Here is a 19,142-nt window from a genome sequence, read left to right as displayed (position 1 = left end):
GATTCAGGACTTGAACTCAGCTCTGGATCAAGTGGACTGAGTAGATGTCTACAGAACTCTCTACACTGAATCAACAGAATTTACATTTCTCTCAGTGCCACATGGCACTTATTCTAAAATTGACCACGTAATTGGAAGTAAAACACTCCTCAGCAAATGTAAAAAAACTGAAATCTTAATAAACAGTCTTTCAGAGCACAGTGCAATTAAATTAGAACTCAGGATTAAGAAACTCACTCAGGACCACACAATTTCATGGAAATTTAACAGCCAGCTCCTGAATGACTCCTAGGTAAACAATGAAATTAAGGCAGAAATCAAAAAGTTATTTGAAACCAATAAGAACAAAGAGACAATGTATCAGAATCTCTGGGACGCTGCTAAAGCAGTATTAAGAGAGAAATTTATAGCACTAAATGCCCACATCAGAAAGCTAGAAAGATCTCAAATTGACACACCCTAACATCACAATTAAAAGAGCTAGAGAGGTAAGAGCAAACTAATCCAAAAGCTACCAGAAGACAAGAAATAACTAAGATCAGAGAAGAACTGAAGGAGTTAGAGACACAAAAAACCCTCCAAAATATCAATGAGTCCAGGAGCTGTTTTTTTAAAAAAATTAACAAAACAGATAGACCACTAGCTAGACTAATAAAGAAGAAAAGAGAGAAGAATCAAATCAACACAATAAGAAATGATAAAGGGGATATCACCACTGACCCCACAGAAATACAAGCTACTTTCAGAGAATACTAGAAACATCTCTATGCAAATAAACTAGAAGAAAATCTAGAAGAAATGGATAAATTCCAAGTGGCATACACCCTACCAAGACTAAACCAGGAAGAAGTTGAATCCCAGAATAGATCAATAACAAGCTCTGAAATTGAGGCAATAATTAATAGCCCAACAACCAAAAAATCCTCAGGACCAGATGGATTTATAGCTGAATTCTACCTGAAATACAAAGAGGAGTGGCTACCACTCCTTCCGAAACTAATCCAAACAATTGAAAAGGAGGGACTCCTCCCTAACTCATTTATGAAGCCAGCATCATCCTGATACTGAAACAGGAAGAGACACAACAAAAAAAGAAAACTTCTGGCCAATATCCATGATGAACACCAATGCGAAAATCCACAATAAAATGCTGGCAAAATAAATCCAGCAGCACATCAAAAAACTTATCCACCACAACCAAGTCGGCTTCATCCCTGGGATGCAAGGCTGATTCAACATATGCAAATCAATCAACGTAATCCATCATATATACAGAACCAAAGACAAAAGCCACATTATTATCTCAATACATGCAGAAAAGGCCTTTGATAAAATTCAGCATCCTTCATGTTAAAAACTCTCAATAAACTAGGTATTGATGTAACATATCTCAAAACAATAAAAGCTATTTGTAACAAACCCACAGCCAATATTATATTGAATGGGAAAAAGCTGGAAGCATTCCCTTTGAAAACTGATGCAAGACAGGGATACCCTTTCTCACCACTCCTATTCAACATAGTATCAGAAGTTCTGGCCATGGCAATCAGGCAAGAGAAAGAAATAAGGGATATCTAAATAGGAAGAGAGGAAGTCAAGTTGTCTCTGTTTGCAGACAATATGATTTCATATTTAGAAAACCCCATCATCTTAGCCCAAAAACTTCTTGATCTGATAAGCAACTTCAGTCAAGTTTCAGGATACAAAATCAATGTGCAAAAATCACAAGCATTGTTTACACCAACAACAGGCAAGCAGAGAATCAAATCAGGAATGAACTCTCTTTCACAATTGCTATAAAGAGAATAAAATACCTAGGAGTACAGCTAACAAGGGATGTGAAGGATCTCTTCAAGGAGAACTACAAACCACTGCTCAAGAAAACAAGAGAGGACACAAACAAATAAAAAAAAATTCCATCCTCATAAATAGGAAGAATTGATATTGTGAAAATGGCCATACTGCCCAAAGTAATTTATAGTTTCAATGCTATTCCCATCAAACTACCATTGACATTCTTCATATAATTAGAAAAAAAAAAATTTAATTTCATATGGAATCAAAGAAGACCCCATATAGCCAAGACAATCCTAAGCGGAAAAAAAAAAAAAAAAAAACAAAAAACAAAAACAAAGCTGGAGGCATCATGCTACCTGACTTCAAACTATACTACAAGACTACAGTAACCAAAACTGCATGGTACTGGTACCAAAACAGACATATAAACCAATGGAGCAAAACAGAGACCTCAGAAGTAACACCACACATCTACAACCATCTGATCTTTGACAAATCTTACAAAAACAAGCAGTAGGGAAAGGATCTCCTATTTGGTAAATGGTTCTGGGAAATCTGGCTAGCTATGCAAAAACTGAAACTGGACCCCTACCTTACACCTTTTACAAAAATTAACTCAAGCTAGATTAAAGGCTTAAACATAAAACCTAAAACCATAAAAACCCTAGAAGAAAACCTAGGCAATACGATTCAGGACATAGACATGGGCAAAGACTTCATGACAAAAATACCAAAGCAATTGCAACAAAAGCCAAAATTGATAAACAGGATCTAATTAAACTAAAGAGCTTCTGCACACCAAAAGAAACTATCATCAGAGTGTACAGGCAGCCTACAGATTGGAAGAAAATTTTTGAAATCTACCCATCTGACAAGGGTCTAACATCCAGTATTTATAAGAAACTTATATTTAAAAGAAAAAGACCACCTCATCAAAAAGTGGACAAAGGATATGAACAGACACTTCTCAAAAGAAGACATCTACATGGCCAACAAACATATGAAAAAAAGCTCAACATCACTGATCATCAGAGAAATGCAAATCAAAACCACAGTTAGATACCATCTCACACCAGTCAGAATGGCAATTATTAAAAAGTCAGGAAGGAATAGATGCTGGCAAGGCTGTGGAGAAATAGGAACACTTTACATTGTTGGTGGGAATGTAAATTAGTTCAACCGTTGTGGAAGACAATGTGGCAATTCCTCAAGGATGTAGAACCAGAAATACCATTTGACCCAGCAATCCCATTACTGCATATATACCAAAGGAATATAAATCATTTTACTATAAAGACACATGCACACATATGTTTATTGCAGCACTATTTACAATAGCAAAGACATGGAATCAACCCAAATGCCCATCAATAAGAGACTGGATAAAGAAAATGTGGTACATATATACCATGGAAAACAATGCAGCCATAAAAAGAAATGAGATTATGTCTTTTGTAGGGACATGAATGAAGCTGGAAGCCATCATCCTCAGCAAACTAGCAGAGGAACGGAAAACCAAACACAGCATGTTCTCACTCATAAGTGGGAGTTGAACATTAAGAACACATGGAGGACACAGAGAGGGGAGCAACACCCACCAGGGCCTGTTGTGGGGTGGGGGATGAGGCGAGGGAACTTCGAGGACAGGTCAATAGGTGCAGCAAACCACCATGGCACACGTATACCTACGTAACAAACCTGCACGTTCTGCACATAAATCCCTTCTTTTTTAGAAGAAATGAAAAAGAATTTACTAGAAGGATTCAAAGGTGTATTTGAGTCAGCAGAGAAAAGAATCAATGAATGAAGATAAGACAATAGAAATTGTTGAGTCTGAGAAACAGAAAGAAAAAAAAGATGAAGGAACAGTGAGCAGTGCCTAAGAGATCTGTGGGACACCACAAGCAGGTCAACATACACATGGTGGGAGTCCCAGAAAGAGAAAGGGGTAGAGAGAATCTCTGAAAAAAAGGGATGAAAACCTCCCAAATTCACTGACAGACATGAATACGATCACCCAAGATGCTACAAGAATACCAAATACAAGGAACTTAAAGAGACCCACAATGAGACACATCATCAACCTGAGGAAAGATAAAGAGAAAATCTAGAAAGCAGTAAGAGTGAAGTGATTCATGCTATACAAGGGATCCCTAATAAGATTATCAGCTGAGCATGATGGTTTGTGCCTGTAATCCCAGCTACTCAGGAAACTGAGGTGGAAGGATCACTTGAGACCAGGAGTTTGAGACCAGCTGAGCAACATAACAAGACTCTGTTTCAATTTTTAATTAGTCAGACATTGTGGCATGTACCTGTAGTCCCAGTTGAAAAGGGAGAATTGCTGGAGCCCAGTAGTTCAAGTCTGCAATGAGCTATGATCAAGTCACTATACTACATTCTGGGTGAAGAACCAAGACCTTGAAGATTGTCATCAGAAACTTTGGAGGCTAGAAGGCAGTGGCTGATATATTCAAAATGAAAAACAAAAACAAGAACCTGTTAATCAAGACTCCCGTATCCAGCAAAACTTTGCTTCAAAAGTGAGAAAGAAATTAAGACAGTCCCAAAAGCTGAGGGAGTCTGGTACCACTACATATGCCTGCAAGAAATGCTAAAGGAGATCTGCAGATTGAAATAAAAGGATACTAGACAGTAACTCGAAGTCATATGAAGAAATAAAGATCACAGTAAAGGTTAAAAAAAAGTATTATTATAATAATGGTTCATAACTCCACTTTTGTTTTCTACATGATTTAAGAGAGTAATACTTTTTTTTAAATTCTCAGTCTAAAAGCTAGTACTATTATAACTTTGATTTGCAATGCTACATTTCTTCCTACATAATTTAAGACAATGATGCATTAAAACAATTAGACTAAAAAAAAATAGTCTTCTTATCCACAAATAATATACAGAGGGCATAATATCAAGGAAAACCACATTTTAAATCACAACTAATTTTAAATACTTAGTGTAAGATATATTGCAGAGTCAAAATGAGGAAACTGAGGCCAGTGTGAAAAAAATGAGAATCCAATTTATTCAGCTCTTGGGCGAGGTTCTGTGGTCCAGGAAGGGGCCAGAGAAGTCGCAATGGGCTTCTCAGGGCATGGGGTTTTATAAGGAGTGGAGGTAGTTGATTGGTCATTGGGGAAACAAAGAGCAGACAGTTTCATTGGTAAGGAGGTTTGATTGATTGTCAGGGAAACAAAGAGCAGACAGTTTCATTGGTCAGGGGGAGTTAAGATGCCGATGGGGTGAGCTGCCATTGGTAGTCAGACGGGGCTAAGGGAAACAAAGAGCAGACAGGTTCATTGGTGAGGAGGTTTGATTGATTGTTAGGGAAACAAAGAGCAGACAGTTTCATTGGTAGGCTGACTGGCTGGGGAGGTCAATGTTAAACTGCCGTTGGACAAATCTTTGGCGGGCTTTTTAAATTTTGAAGGTGTTGAGTGAGGAATGCAGGAGTGGGCATGTGGAGCCTGCATGGAGAGGCCAGATAGGAGTGGGTGTGGGGAGCCAGCATAGAGAGGCCTGATAGGAGTGTGGGTGGGGAGCCAGCATGAAGAGAGATAAGTGTGTCCATTTGGCTCTTAGCAAGGCAGCCGGCCTTACACTTAGGAATATATTTAACAAAAAATTTGCAAAACCTGTGTGCAAAAAAGAATTATTCCTGAAGTGTACAAGAAGCTTTACAATAAGGGAAGGCAAATCTATATGCAAAATATATGACTATTTCAGGAATAACAAAACATTGTTCTTTTCATGATGGAAGTTGTTCAGTGTAACCAGTCTTCCACAAGGTAATGGGCTGATCCCCCAAGGCATGGTGCCATATTAAAGGCTCAGTGTTGGTCTCTGCTATTAGCAAATTGTGCACTCAGTGGGGAGTATAGCCAGGTCAGCCTTTGTAAATGGAAGTCCACGTTGCTGAGCCCCAAACATAATCTCCACCCCCTCTACCATGACCACTTTGTTCACAAGCCCATTGGGCAATGATAAAAGTGGCTGGAAAGGAGGCTGGTCCACACAACAGGTCCTTATTAGAATTCTCTCCCCTGGATTCATCCTTTAGCAGGACTCAATAGTTTATATTTATATAGATATGGTTTGAATGTTTGTACCCTCCAAATTTCATGTTGAAATGTGATCCCCAGCATTTGAGGTGGGTCCTGGTGGGAGGTGTTTGAGTCATGGAAGTGGGTCCCTCATGAATGGCTTGGTTTCCTTCTCACGGTAATAAGTGAGTACTTGCTCTGTGATTCTCATTCTGTGAGTTCATGCAAGAGCTGGTTATTTAAAGAGCCTGGCACCTTCTTGCCCCTTGCTCCCTTTCTCGTCATGTAACAGCCTGCTCCTGCTTTGCCTTCTGCCATGAGCAAAAGCTTCCCGGGCTTCACCAGAAGCCAAGCAGACTCTGGCACCATGTTTCCCGTAAAGCCTGCAAGACCATAACCCAGAACTTAAACCTCTTTTCTTTATAAATTACTCAGTCTCAGGTATTCCTTGATAGCAATAAAAACTGGCTAACACAATATTGTTATACTCTGTGCCCATTAGGAGTCTATTTACATATTTCTTTCACAGACTTCTCTGTCACCAGGCAAGTTCTCCATTTCCTTGTAAGTCATTGATTATGTAACCAAAGTTTTAGCCACAGCCGGTGACCAATATAGACCCATGTCTCCTGCCATGTCTTCTTCCACGTGAAAGGAACAATCAGATGCATTGTTCGAAGTTCTACCCACTGGGAGGATTTCTCTTCACCAGCGCCCCTCGGATCCATCTCAGAGTGCAGCTGCAGCATTGCACCTGTCCAATTTTGAATGATTCCTATGTATCATGTAAGCCATGTGTAAGTCAAGCATAAGCTTTTTCTTTCTCAGTCAAACGGGCATGGAGAACTCACTATGGAGCTGTAGGTGCAGGTTGGAGGGAGAAGACAATGTAACAGGAGTGGGGGTTGTGAGAATCTGGGCCACTTCCTCATGAAACTTCTTTGTAACTTCATGGCCTGCTTATGCTTGATGTCACATATGCCACTTCCATTTGAGGTTGACATACGCTTTGCACCTCCAACTTCATGGCTTGCTTGGTCAGACAATACCCTGTGATGGGCAGCTCAGATCACATGGTAACAAGGTAACATGGTCAGTGTTTAGTCTCTGCTAAGATCTAGTAACAGTCCAAAAACTGCTTCCCAAAAGGAGAGTAGTTATCCACAGAAGGTAGCAGGACTTCGCTGAAAAATACTAAGGATCTAGCACGGTATCCTGCTCATGCCTGTAGTCCCAGCTACTCTGGAGGCTATATGGGAGAATTGCTTGATCTCAGGAGTTTGAGGCCAGCTTGGGAGGCATAGCAAGACCCAGTCTCTGGAAAAAAAAAAAATTTTTTTTCTAAGAATTTGCACTTTGATTTACCTGAAGGGGCCTTACAAAGGCTCCAAGTAGCTTCCCTATCTAACACTTTAGAACTGTGGCATATGCTTGGTTGTACGGTTCAAATGACAGAGCAGGAGGGACAGCAGCCTGTGTCTTTTGGGGAACCCTCTTTTGTTCGGGGCCCCATTCAAAACTGGCAGCTTTTCAGGTCACTCAGTAAATGCACCCAAGTGAAACCTATGTTGCCTTCAACTCCCAAATGGTACACTAGGCATTGTGTCTTTTTCTTGTTAATAGGAGGGATCAGGTGCAGCAACTTGTTCTTTACCAACAAGTCCTGGACCATTAAAACTCTAGACATTTCATCAAGGTGGCTAGACCCTGAAGTTTCCCACCCTATTATATGCAGGCATGTTGCTAATATGTCTAATGCAATTGCTACTTCATGCTCACCAGTTTCAATCAGCATAATGGCATCAATGTAATGGACCAGTATCTTCTAGAAGAAAAAGACAATTAAGATCTCTGAAGACTATTAAAAGTTAGGAATAAAGAGTGGATATACCCCTGAGGGAGGACAATAAAGATGTGTTGCTGGCTTTGCTAGCTGAAAGTAAGTTGCCTTTGATGGTCTTTGCCAGTAGATACAGAGAAGAAAATGTCAATCAACAGCTGCATAGCAGATGCCCGATAATGCGATGATTTGCTTCAGCAACAAAACCACAGCAGCTGCAATTACAATCACAGCCTGATTAAATTTGAAATAAATCTTTATTATTCTCTAAGATCTATCTTCTATACAGGTCAACTAGGTGAGTAGAATGGGAAATGTGGTAAGAATCAGTGCCCTTACATCTTTGAAGTCCTTGATGATGATGACACAAATCTCTGCAATTCCTCTAGGAATACAGTTTGCTGTTTTCATCGGTAGACACTGTTCTGGTGCTTTCCATTTGATCTTTACTAGAATAATAGAACCCACTCCATGAGTCATGGAACCCAAGTAGGGGTTCTGCCGGTTGCTGAATGTGTACATTGCAACTACTCAAAGAGCTGGAAAGTAACCAGAGGATGGCCTCTGGGTTGCACCGGGCACACTGTGGGATAGACGTGAGCCAAAACTCCATTGATCACCTGACCTCCATAAGCCCCTACCTGACCCACTGGACTACAGTAGTGTTTTGAGTCATCAGGAATTAGTGTCAATTCATAGCCATTGTCCAGTGATCCTGGTTGAGTCTTGTTATTTTCCCTTCCCCAATGTAAATAGCCATAGGTTCCATTGTGGAAGGCTGGGGAGGAAGATTAACAGTGTACATTCTCAGCAATATAGCAGGGCTGTTCTTCAAGGGGATACAGCCTCTCCTTCATTCAAGGGATGAGGGATCTGTAAATTAATTCAAGTCTGAGAATGAATTGAGGGGTCATAATTCTGTGCTTTGATTTTTCAAGACAAGGCTATGATCATTAAATCTAGAGTTTTTCTGCTTATACAGATCAAATAAGACTGCAGTATGTTGACCATCTCTTTCAGTTTTAGGGATGCCACGATCAACTAGCTGACGCCAAAAACCTCTGTAACTCAGGCTGCTCTGATGACTGGCTGACTTGGCTCCTCTGTCTATTACCCTAACCATATCCACCTTGTCTTGTGATTAAATGCCACCTCTTGGGCCTTCCCACCTTAAATCCCTTATCACTACTGTGTTAGAGTCTCAGTTCAGTGGTAGAAGTTCCCAAGCTAATTTATGAAAGCCACTACGGAAAGCTTCAAGGTTGCCAGATTTTCCTCACTAGCTCATTTCTCACAACCATGATGAGGAGCATGTCCTCTGGGCCTTCCCAGGGAGCGTGAACAAGTCATACGTGATGAACTCACTGCAGCACTCCAATCTCCCGAAGTTTTGGGTATCTTCCTCCACAGTATGGCAAAGCAATTCCATCATTTTCACATTTATTTAGTCTGACATATCTCTGGGTCCATATTTCACTTGACCCACCAAGCAAACTTTAGAGTCACTCCTGGCCCTTTGAGCTAAAACACTAAATTTGCAGTGCGCTTAATGGACTCTGCTGTGGACTAAATGTGTCACCACCACCTCCTTCCTCAAGTTCCTATGTTGAATCCTAACCCCCAATGTAATGTATTAGGAGGTGTGGCATTGAGAGGTAATTAGGTCACGAGGGTGGAGCCCTTTAAATGAATTTAATGCCCTAATGAAAGGACAAAAAGGAGCTTTTATTCTTTCTCTCTGTTCTCTTGCCACGTGAGGATACAATGAAAAGATGGTCATCTGCAAACCAGGAAGCATACCCTCACCAGATACTGAACCTGCTAGCTGGCATCTTGGATTTCCCAGCCTCCAGAACGATGAGAAATAAATTTTTGTTGTTTAAGCTCCCATTTGAATGGGTATTTTTGTTATAGCAGCCCAAACTAAGGCAGATGCATAACAGTCAATTCGGTCTGATCTACCTTTACAGTTTTTCCACTTTGATCCCACACCCTTGAAATCCACACGTATTCCTCTGATTTCTGTCCATATAACTTGGGAAAGTCTTGCCAATCTTAAGGTATGTATCATACTTCATCACAAAGTCATACTTTACACCTCACCCTTTAGGGCTGGCCAGAACTTGAGCCTAGTTACAGGTCAAGAAGCAAGGAGAGGTGGTGGAGTAGATTCCGGGGAGGGCCAGCAGAGCCCTGTGAGGAAACTACACAGGTTCCCAGGCCAAGGACAGGTGAGCTCCCCAGGCAGGGGCGGGAGAGCTGCTTCTACTGGAGAACAAAGCTTGGTGGAACTTTGGGATCTAATGTCCCTGACTTCGCTGGAATCTGTTCATCTTTCCCAGAGTTTAACGGAAGAAACCCTGTAGGTTGAGAATTTAGCTTTCACTGTAGTTCTGCCACCTGCAGAAATAAACTTCAGGTTTGGTATACAGAAATCTTGGCTCTGCAGATAAAAGATAAAAGATTGATTTCAGGACAGTCCTAGAAACTTTGTACTGAGACGTTAAGCAGTGGTACTAATGCCCATTCCTCTCTTATTCCATGCCTAGGGTTCACTTAGCAATCCCGTCATGTGATATGGATGATTGGCAGGGCCAAGAGTTGGCATTCCTATTTCCTCAAAACCCCATTTACTTCTAACAAAAGTGTGATTTCATGGGCAATTCTCAGCATAAAGGCAAACAATTTATGAAAATAGTGACCCCGAAGCCTATGGGTGGTGAATCACAGGTGGCATCTCAGAGGAGTGATGGGGAGTGGCTGTGTGCTGCCCCTCACATGCTTGCAGCATTTTCTACTTTTGAATTTTCTCAACAACTATATTATTTGAATTATCCACAAAACTCCACTAAGATTGAGTTTCCCTGGGTTAAAAAAGTTGATGTGTAAGCATATTCAGTAACTTAAGATTATTCAAATACTAAATCCAGGTCCCCTATTTTCAAGTATATATAATGCTTTTAAGAAAAAGCTCTAATATGCAAGAAATGCAGCTATTTTTTTAATATGTGAGTTTAGCTTCTGCTATAGTTTAGATGTTTGTTCCCCCAAATCTCGTGAAACTTGATCCTCAGTGTTGGCATTGGGGCCTAACGGGAGGTGTTTGGGTCATGGGGGTGAATGCTTCATGAATAGATGAACGCCCTCCCTTGGGGGTGAGTGAGTTCTCACTCCATTAGTTCCTGCAGAGCCCGGCACCTACCCACTCTCTCGCTTCTGCTCTATGTGATCTCTGCACCCAGCTCCCCTTCACTTTCTACTATGAGAAGACGCCCTCACCAGAGGCAGATGCTGAATTTTGACTTTCTAATCATCAGAATCATGAGCCAAATAACCTTTTCCTGTACAAATTACCCAGCCTCATGTATTTCTGCATGGCAACACTAAGCAGACTAAGACAGCTTCTGTCTCAAGCTTCTATTTGTCCTGATATTAGAAAATGTAATCCAGACACGTTCAGTCACCAAAAGGTTTTTTCAGCCAGACATAAACTCTGTCAATTCAGAACTTCTCTCTCTGGCCCTTTTCCTCCTGCTTCCCTGGTCGTAGCTCTGGGGACTTCTGTGGCATGTAGGCTGAGGGAGGGTGAGGGAGTGGCTGATCCACAGCTACCCTTAGTCCATGCTGGTTTCCACTGCAATGTCCAGTCCTGCTCATTACTCATAGTGAAACCCTCTGAGTCCTCTGAGGCCCCATTAGGACTTAGCCTGCACAGGCCCCACTGCGATCCCCTCCACTGTCCTTTGGGATGCTAGAGACTCTGCCATATCCCCCATCTCTTCTTCTCACACTCATCACACTCTTGGGTACACAAGAATGCATTTAGGACCGTCCCGGCTTCCTCTCTTTGTCACAGCCCAAATAGCCTTCCTTACTTCAAAGGATTCAATACTGTGTTCTATATAATGGTGGTATTAAAGTAAGCCTACAAATTCTTTAATATTCCTCCCATTAAAGACAGAGACTAATTATTTTCCCCTTTTATATAGGCCATTCTTAAGGACTCAATTCTGAATGAGTGGCAGAGGCAGATGTGACGCTGTGTGCCCCCCAAGGCTGGGTCATGGAAAAGGATATGGCTTCCACTCCGCTCTTGGTCTGTCTAGATATGCTGCCTTGGAGCCAGGAGCCACTGTATGAAGAGTCCAGCTACTTGGGAGCCACCAGGCTGGCGAAACTGCTTGGAGAGAACCCAGAGAGACAGAGAGGCTGAGGATACCCAGCTCTCCAGCACCCAGCTGTTCAGTCTTCCCATCCCAGGCTTCAGATGTGTGAGAGAAGACACGTCTGGGATGCCACGGCTCTACTCATCATGTGAGAGCAACCTCATGCAAGGCTCCGAGCCAGATCCACCCAACTGAACTGCTCCCAAATTCCTGATCTACAAAACACAGATATTCTATAGGGTGATTGTTTTAAGCGACTATGTCTGCAATGCAAGTATAGACAATTCTTTCTGGAGTCTACTGCTATAGAACTGTTTTGGTTTGGAGAATGCAGAGGGATTAGGAAACTAAGGTTGGGTAGCTCATGCAAGATGATAAAGTTAATGGGATTTGAGCATGCTTGCTGGGCCACATTACACATTACACTCCCTCTCTAGCCCATCTGACCATCAGCCTTGTCCAGAGCCACCATTCTCCTGAAAGATATGCCGATATATAAATTTTGAAAGTAAGCACATATTTTCCTCTGCAAAATTGAGTCAAAAAAGAAAATAAGCACATATCAATAAGAAATCCCAAGATAAGCTATTGAGGGTATCTGTTAGAACACAGGATTAGTCAGAGCAAGTTAAATTTTTTTTTTTTCTGAGACGGAATCTCACTCTGTTGCCCAGGCTGGAGTGCAGTGGCATGATCTCGGCTCACTGCAATCTCTGCCTCCCGAGTTCAAGCAATTCTGTCTCAGCCTCTCGAATAGCTGGGATTAAAGGTGCATGCCACCACCCCCAGCTAATTTTTGTATTTTTAGTAGAGACGTGGTTTCACCATCTTGGCCAGACTGGTCTCGAACTCCTGACCTCAAGAGATCCACCCTCCTCAGCCTCCCAAAGTGCTGGGATTATAGATGTGAGCTATCGCGCCTGACCTAAATATTCTTTAACATCCATAAATTACTGAGAGATTTTATATTTAGAGAAAAAGCAAGAGTTGCGAATGCAAATATCTTTGTCTTTATAAATAAAATATCTGTATGGTAAAGATTGCTGTGATTAAATATCCATGTCTAGAATCATTCTGTTATCTAAAGGTTTTCCTAACACTTATGAAAGGTTGACAATTTGGAGGTATCTCAATGTTTCTGATGTGGTAATGATGATGCTTGTCACTAGGCATTTTGGTGCTGAATAGGACCAAATGAGACTGAGGCAAGGAATCAGTGCTTTTAAAGATGGTTTTGTTTGATTCTCATATAATTGATCAGGTGTTGAGTGAGAGGCCACCACTTGGCTCTCGTGAGAACATGAGATAAATATTCATCCAGAACGTTAGGTTTACGGGTGGTGATCGTCTCTGCAGTGCACACCGAGCTGATGCCAGAAAGAACAGCAAGATCCTTTTATGCTGTGGTGATCGGCATCTCCATTGAAGGCTCCATCCATTCGAAAGATAAAAATGTGCAAATCATGGAAGTTTAAGCAGGAAAAAAATGAATTTAAACCCCAAGGCCCTACAATTATGAGGATAATGCCTTTCATTATGGTTATTCTACATTAATCTCCCTCCAGCACTGTGAGTAATAGCGTTTTCCTCTAGGGTCAGCAAGGCTGGGGTTTCCATGGGGACTTGATTGCTCTGTCTGTATGGAAACTCAGCTCCATCAGAGGAGGACAACGTTTTTGGCTTTGACAGGATGAGCAGTAACACACAAGGAGATGTAGGCTTTTCAAAGAAGAGAAGATCGTAGGGTCCCAGTTACGGCCTTCTCCATCGCCCTGCGTGCTGTTGAATGTGGAGGTGTGGCTTCAACCTTTGTGTAGCATTTTGACAGCCAACCAAGCAACTGTTTGTCCACCCTGAGGAGACAGCCGACATGTTCATCTGGGGAAACAGACACTTTGTTTCATGAGAGGACAAATTAGTATCATTTATTTGACAGCAAATTTGCCAAACCGTAACAAAATTAAAATGCACATACATTTTGAATCCAGCTATTCCACTTTTAGGAATTTATTTTAGATGTTATACTCACACGTGTAAACAATCACACAGGTATGCAAATATTTATTGTAGCCCTGATTGAAATATTAGAAGTCTGAAGCTAATTGTTCAACAGTAGGAGCTGGTTGTATAAAATAAATTCATCCGCACTTTGGAACACTATATAACTATATATATTTTTTAATTGAGTTAGATCTATATGTATGAAATGGAATGGACTCCATTGTTTGTTAAAAAACAATAACACTGTATTGTGTTCCATCATTTATACTTTTAAAATGTGAATATTTGCAGTTTGTGTGTGTGTGTGTGTGTAAAGAGAGAAAGGCTGTTTTGTGTGTGTGTGTATATATATGTGTATATATGTGTGTGTGTGTGTGTGTATGTGTGTGTGTGTGTGTGGAGAGAAAGAGAGAAAGGGAAAGAGAATATCTCTAGCAGGACACCCCAAAACCCAGGGAAGCCCCTTGGGGTCAGGAAAAGTCGGAAGATTCGCAAGTGGCTATGTGCCAGGGAGAAGCTGAGCTATGATGTGATTGCAACTGAACCCAATGCTGATCGCTTCTTGGGGAGATCAGGGCCTGCTCTAACCCTGAAGAGTCGTGCCAAACTGAGGCAAGTGGAGCCAGCTTCTGTATTCACACATCAGCCAGTCATAGGCCATGCACGTCCCTAAAAAGGGCAATACTCCTCACTCAAGGGCCACTCCAGGTGACAGATGAGCTGTGAGCCTCTGCAGATAATCCTGGCAGCTGCAGCATGGACACTGAGGATTTGATGGAGGGGAACTGGGGAACACCACAGCAGCTGCTACCTACAGTCTGCTTCCCTGTTGTGATTATTTAACTTCGAGGACACCTGCCTTGTCTCTCTTATTTATAAACATCTTATACTACTTTGCTTTTCTGTTGAGTCTAGCAGAGAAACAGACAGGGTTAAACAGCAAAGGTCAGTACATGAAAGGTAAGAAGCTAGGAACAAGAAAGCAGTTTTTGATTCCAGCCCCAGTTCTGTTTACACTTAACTGTGTGACCTGAGTCAAAACCTTCAACCTCTCTGAACTTCAGTGCTCTCGTTCAAAAAACAAAGAGGGTTACAGGCATGATTAACTGATTGACTGCCCTGTTCTCACCAGTGTGGCTTTTCTGCAACTCACTGTAACAGCATTTCATTCTGGAGCAGGGTGACAGACATCTATTGTATTTTCTACATGATATTGATATCGTTTCGCCCAAACATCGCTTCTCGGCCTTTTGGCTAAGATGAAGTGTCGTTTTGCCCAAATACACTAAAAATCCTAACTCAAGTGAGCCATGTGCCAGAGCAACAGTCAGTTTTTAGAGAATGGGCTGTAAATTTGGGGGTTATCTTAGCCCATTCAGGTTTCTATAACAAAATATTATAGACTGGGTGACTTAGAAAACAGACATTAATTTCTTACTATTCTGGGCACTGGGAAGTGCAAGATCGAGGCACTAGCAGAAAAAAAAAAATCTCACATCAGAAAAGCAGAATTAATTCAGGAACAGCATCTAACATGCAATAGTCAATGTATTTTGATTGTCCCCAAATGTTCTCTAAAACTGTCTTCTTCCTTCCGCCTTTCCTTTCTTCTTTGTGGCTCTTCTTCCTTTCTCCAGGATTCAGTAAAGGTACCTATAAACATCGCTCTACTCGAGCTACAGGTTGCTCAGATGGTCTCTTTGGAGATTATATAGATGCTGCTACAGAGCCATGGATATTTTTAAGTTAACATGTTAAAATATGTTACCTTCGTTACTTACCTTGTTAATCAAATCATCCCAAATTTGGTCATGGGAGCTCCTTCAAGCCAGCTGCCATATGCTTCTGACATGACACTACCCACCTGGTAAGACCTCCTTTTTCTCTGTCTCAACAAGACGTTCCAGTCTCACCTGAGCTTGGCCATTTCTTCAAGAAAGAAGTCCCCTCCTTTTGTAAAAATCTGGCTTGAAAACGCCTGGATTAGGGGGAGATGAAAGAACTAAGCAAGTTGGTTCTTAACGTGTTTTCATTATGTGGAAGAGCAAGGATAAGCTGGGGCTCACCACGCTAGAGGGAGAGCGAGAGAAGAAGTTTGTGGAAGTGCAGTGGCGGGGCCTCCAGGAGCCTGGGTCAGACAGCTGCGTTCAAATCCTGGTCCCACGGCCTCGAGTAAGGGCCATAACTTCTTTGTGCCTCAATCTCCTTATCTGGGAAAACTGTGATGCAGCTGAAAACACGAGGTCTGCTCTCAAAGAACCCGAACTGCTCTCATCAGCAAGTACAACAAGGGACACTGACCGAGCGTGCTTTACACACTGTGTCCCACACAGATGGCGAGAAGATGGAGAACAGGAGGCTCAGGAGAGGAAAAGAGGAGACAAGACTTGGCACAGCAGATGCAGGGAAAGGATGAAAATTGGGAGATCAATTCTTAGTCTTGGTTCCGTCCTGGGCAAATCACTTCATCTTGCTGGGCAATGGCATCTAGAAGATAAATGCATCTCTAGACCCAGAACTGTGCCTCTCAACCTTGGTTGTGCACATGACTCAGAGGGTGATCTAATTAAAATAGAGACTCTAGTTTTGTGGGTCTGGATGGGGCCTGAGATTCTGCATATCTAACAAGCTCTCTGATGAGACTGACGCTGCTGCTCATGGACACACTCTGAATGGAATTTAGATCAGAGATTGGTGAACTTTTCTCTGTAGAGGGCTGGATAGTAAATAGTTCGGCCTTTGCAAGCCATGCAGTCTTTGTCACAACTACTCCACTCTGCTGTTGTGGCACAAAAGTAGCCATAGATAAAATGTAAATGAGTTTGCAAAATAACACGTCATTTACAAAACAGCACACGTGCATGGAGCCAGATTTGGCCCATGGGTTATAGATCATCCACCACTGTTATAGGCGATATCTAATATTCCTTCCAGTTTTGCTCTTCCTTAATTCATATTCAACAAGTCCTTAACTGAGCACCTACTCCACATCGCAGCCTGTATGTTATGTGCTTTTTCACACAGGACTCTGCTACCCTACAGAGTCACCTATAAAACTCTACCCCACACCCATTTTACTAATGAGGGAACTTGTTCAAGATCTCAAAGCATGGAAGGGATCACTGTTGTGATTAGAACCCAGGTTTCCTGATTCCAGGCCTGGTGCTTCTTTGCTCTTTTCAACAAATCAAATGAAGGTTGTTTTTTAAACACACACACAGACACACACACACTCTCTCTCTCTCTCTGGTGGAGTTCTGCCAAAGAAAGAGGATAAGCAGTTGTTCACCAGCTTGTTGTGTTAGGCAAGATTATCCCTTTTAGCCATGCGTCCAAGGTGGGATTCTAACAATTCAATAATTTTAAAGGAATACTAGGTATAAAACAGATAGAAACGATCCTAGGCCAAAGCAGGTCATTTCACAAGCAGGAGAAAATGTGGCCCCATGATTACCTTCTTCCCTTTACATCCCAGTTCCCATCTGAGCTTTGTCAAGCTCAGTCTCCAAATGCCACAGGAGTCACAATGTAAAGGAGGCAGCAGCCCCGTGACGGAGCGAAGGGAAGGCATGAGCAACTGGGAGGGCTGGAGGGATGCAGGTCTAACTGTTGCCCCTTGCTCAAATGCCACCTCTTTGTTCCTGTGAGGAGAAGAAGGTGCAGAGAGTGCTGGGCAGAGTCAGAAGAAGGCCTGGCTTTGAGGTGCACGAGGCAATCACCCAACCTCTCAGACGTTGCACACCAGTAGCCCCCAGGTGGAAACTGACTCGCACACAGGTGGATTTGCTTTGAGCTGCTTGCAGAGTGTTTTAAATCATTTCAACTAGACGTCAAATATAATCTTCCTGTCTTTCTTTTTATAGCTCTCCCAGCTGATGGATCCAGCAACAACAAGTGACACTTTGCACAGGACGACCGTGGGCCCCAGCGGAGTACCAGCAGCCCTGATGCGTGGTGAGGAACCCTGGTGCCTCGCTCAGGTACAGCTCCCGCCTGTTCCCAGGGGGCATTTGAGTTTGCGATTTCTGCTCGACTGGCCTGTTTCCTCATCTGTAGAGTGTGGTGAGTATCTACCCTAACCACCTCATTAATTCAGTCAGCAAACGAGTGTCCACTGCCTGGCTCAGTGCTGCTCCACAGAGGGGTGGGGAGGAATAAGAGGGGGCCTGGCAGTCCTCGCCTCGTGGGATGGATTGCCCCATGGCGTCAGTCTGGTGAACAAGTCAGGCATTCTGGCTGCCACAGGAGGCCCATGTGTGGAGTATAGTGTAGACACAGATCAGGAGGAGAAGATCTACAGAGAGCAGAAATGCCCAGAAGAGGCTGTATCTTAAAGAGAGAGAAGCTCTCCTGGTTACGGAGCCACAGTGGGGTCAGTGGGAAGAGAGAAGGCAGGGAGTTCTCAGTCAAGGGATCACTGGGTTACAGAGACAGAGGCCAGGATAGCAGCCCGATGTACTAGGGAAAGCACAAACAGTCCTGTGGCTAGTTGCAGGGTGTGAGTGAGACTAAGGAGTGGAGGCAGAGAATGCAGGAGGCTGATGGGCAGCCCAGCAGGGCTGAGAATGGGAGGCCTTGAATGTCCAGGTGAGAAGCGTGACCTAGTCCCAAGGGCCATAGGGAGTTCTTGAAGGGTTTCCTAGATGGGAGTGCCGGGTTCAAGCTTTAGGAAGATCTCTGTGTCACAGTGGAGGGTAGATAGATGAGGAGGAAAGACGGGGCGGGAGACGAGTTAGGGGGCAACTGGATAAATGCAGGTGAGAAGTAAAGGAAGATAAGACTGTGACAATGATGGAAATTCAGGGACAGGACTAGGATGAGACAAACGAGGAACACGGGATGCAAAATTCAAGGAGGTGCTGGCTCTCAGAGACACGCAAGTGCAGGGGTGGGCACCTGAGACTGAGCACCCCCTTAAATGTTGCTTTTAGGGGTTTCTTGCTTACCTCGTCCCAGGGCTGGCCCTGGATTAGTGGTGCAGAAGAACTGTGTAACTGCTGAAGCCCCATTTGCCAAAGGTAAGGACCTTCTGGGGTGTCCCGCTCAACATGACAGACTTGCTTCTTTCGCTCAAGTTCTTAAGGACTTGGGTTCAAATCCTGACTCTCAAACTCAGCGTCTCTCAGAGTGTTTTTTTCTCAGTTGCCCACATATGTAAAATGGACCCAGAGTTCTCGAGCCTCAGGGGTGCTCCAAGTTCAGAGGATGTGGAAACTCGGGCCGCGGCCACAGCAGACAGCCCCTGGTGACCTCTGTCTTTGCCACCATTTATTTGTT

Source organism: Aotus nancymaae, unplaced genomic scaffold (assembly GCF_030222135.1).
Source record: "Aotus nancymaae isolate 86718 unplaced genomic scaffold, 86718_ANA_hifiasm-v0.15.2.pri h1tg000014l, whole genome shotgun sequence".
In the NCBI taxonomy this organism is placed as follows: Eukaryota; Metazoa; Chordata; class Mammalia; order Primates; family Aotidae; genus Aotus; species Aotus nancymaae.
This window is presented reverse-complemented; position numbering follows the sequence as displayed.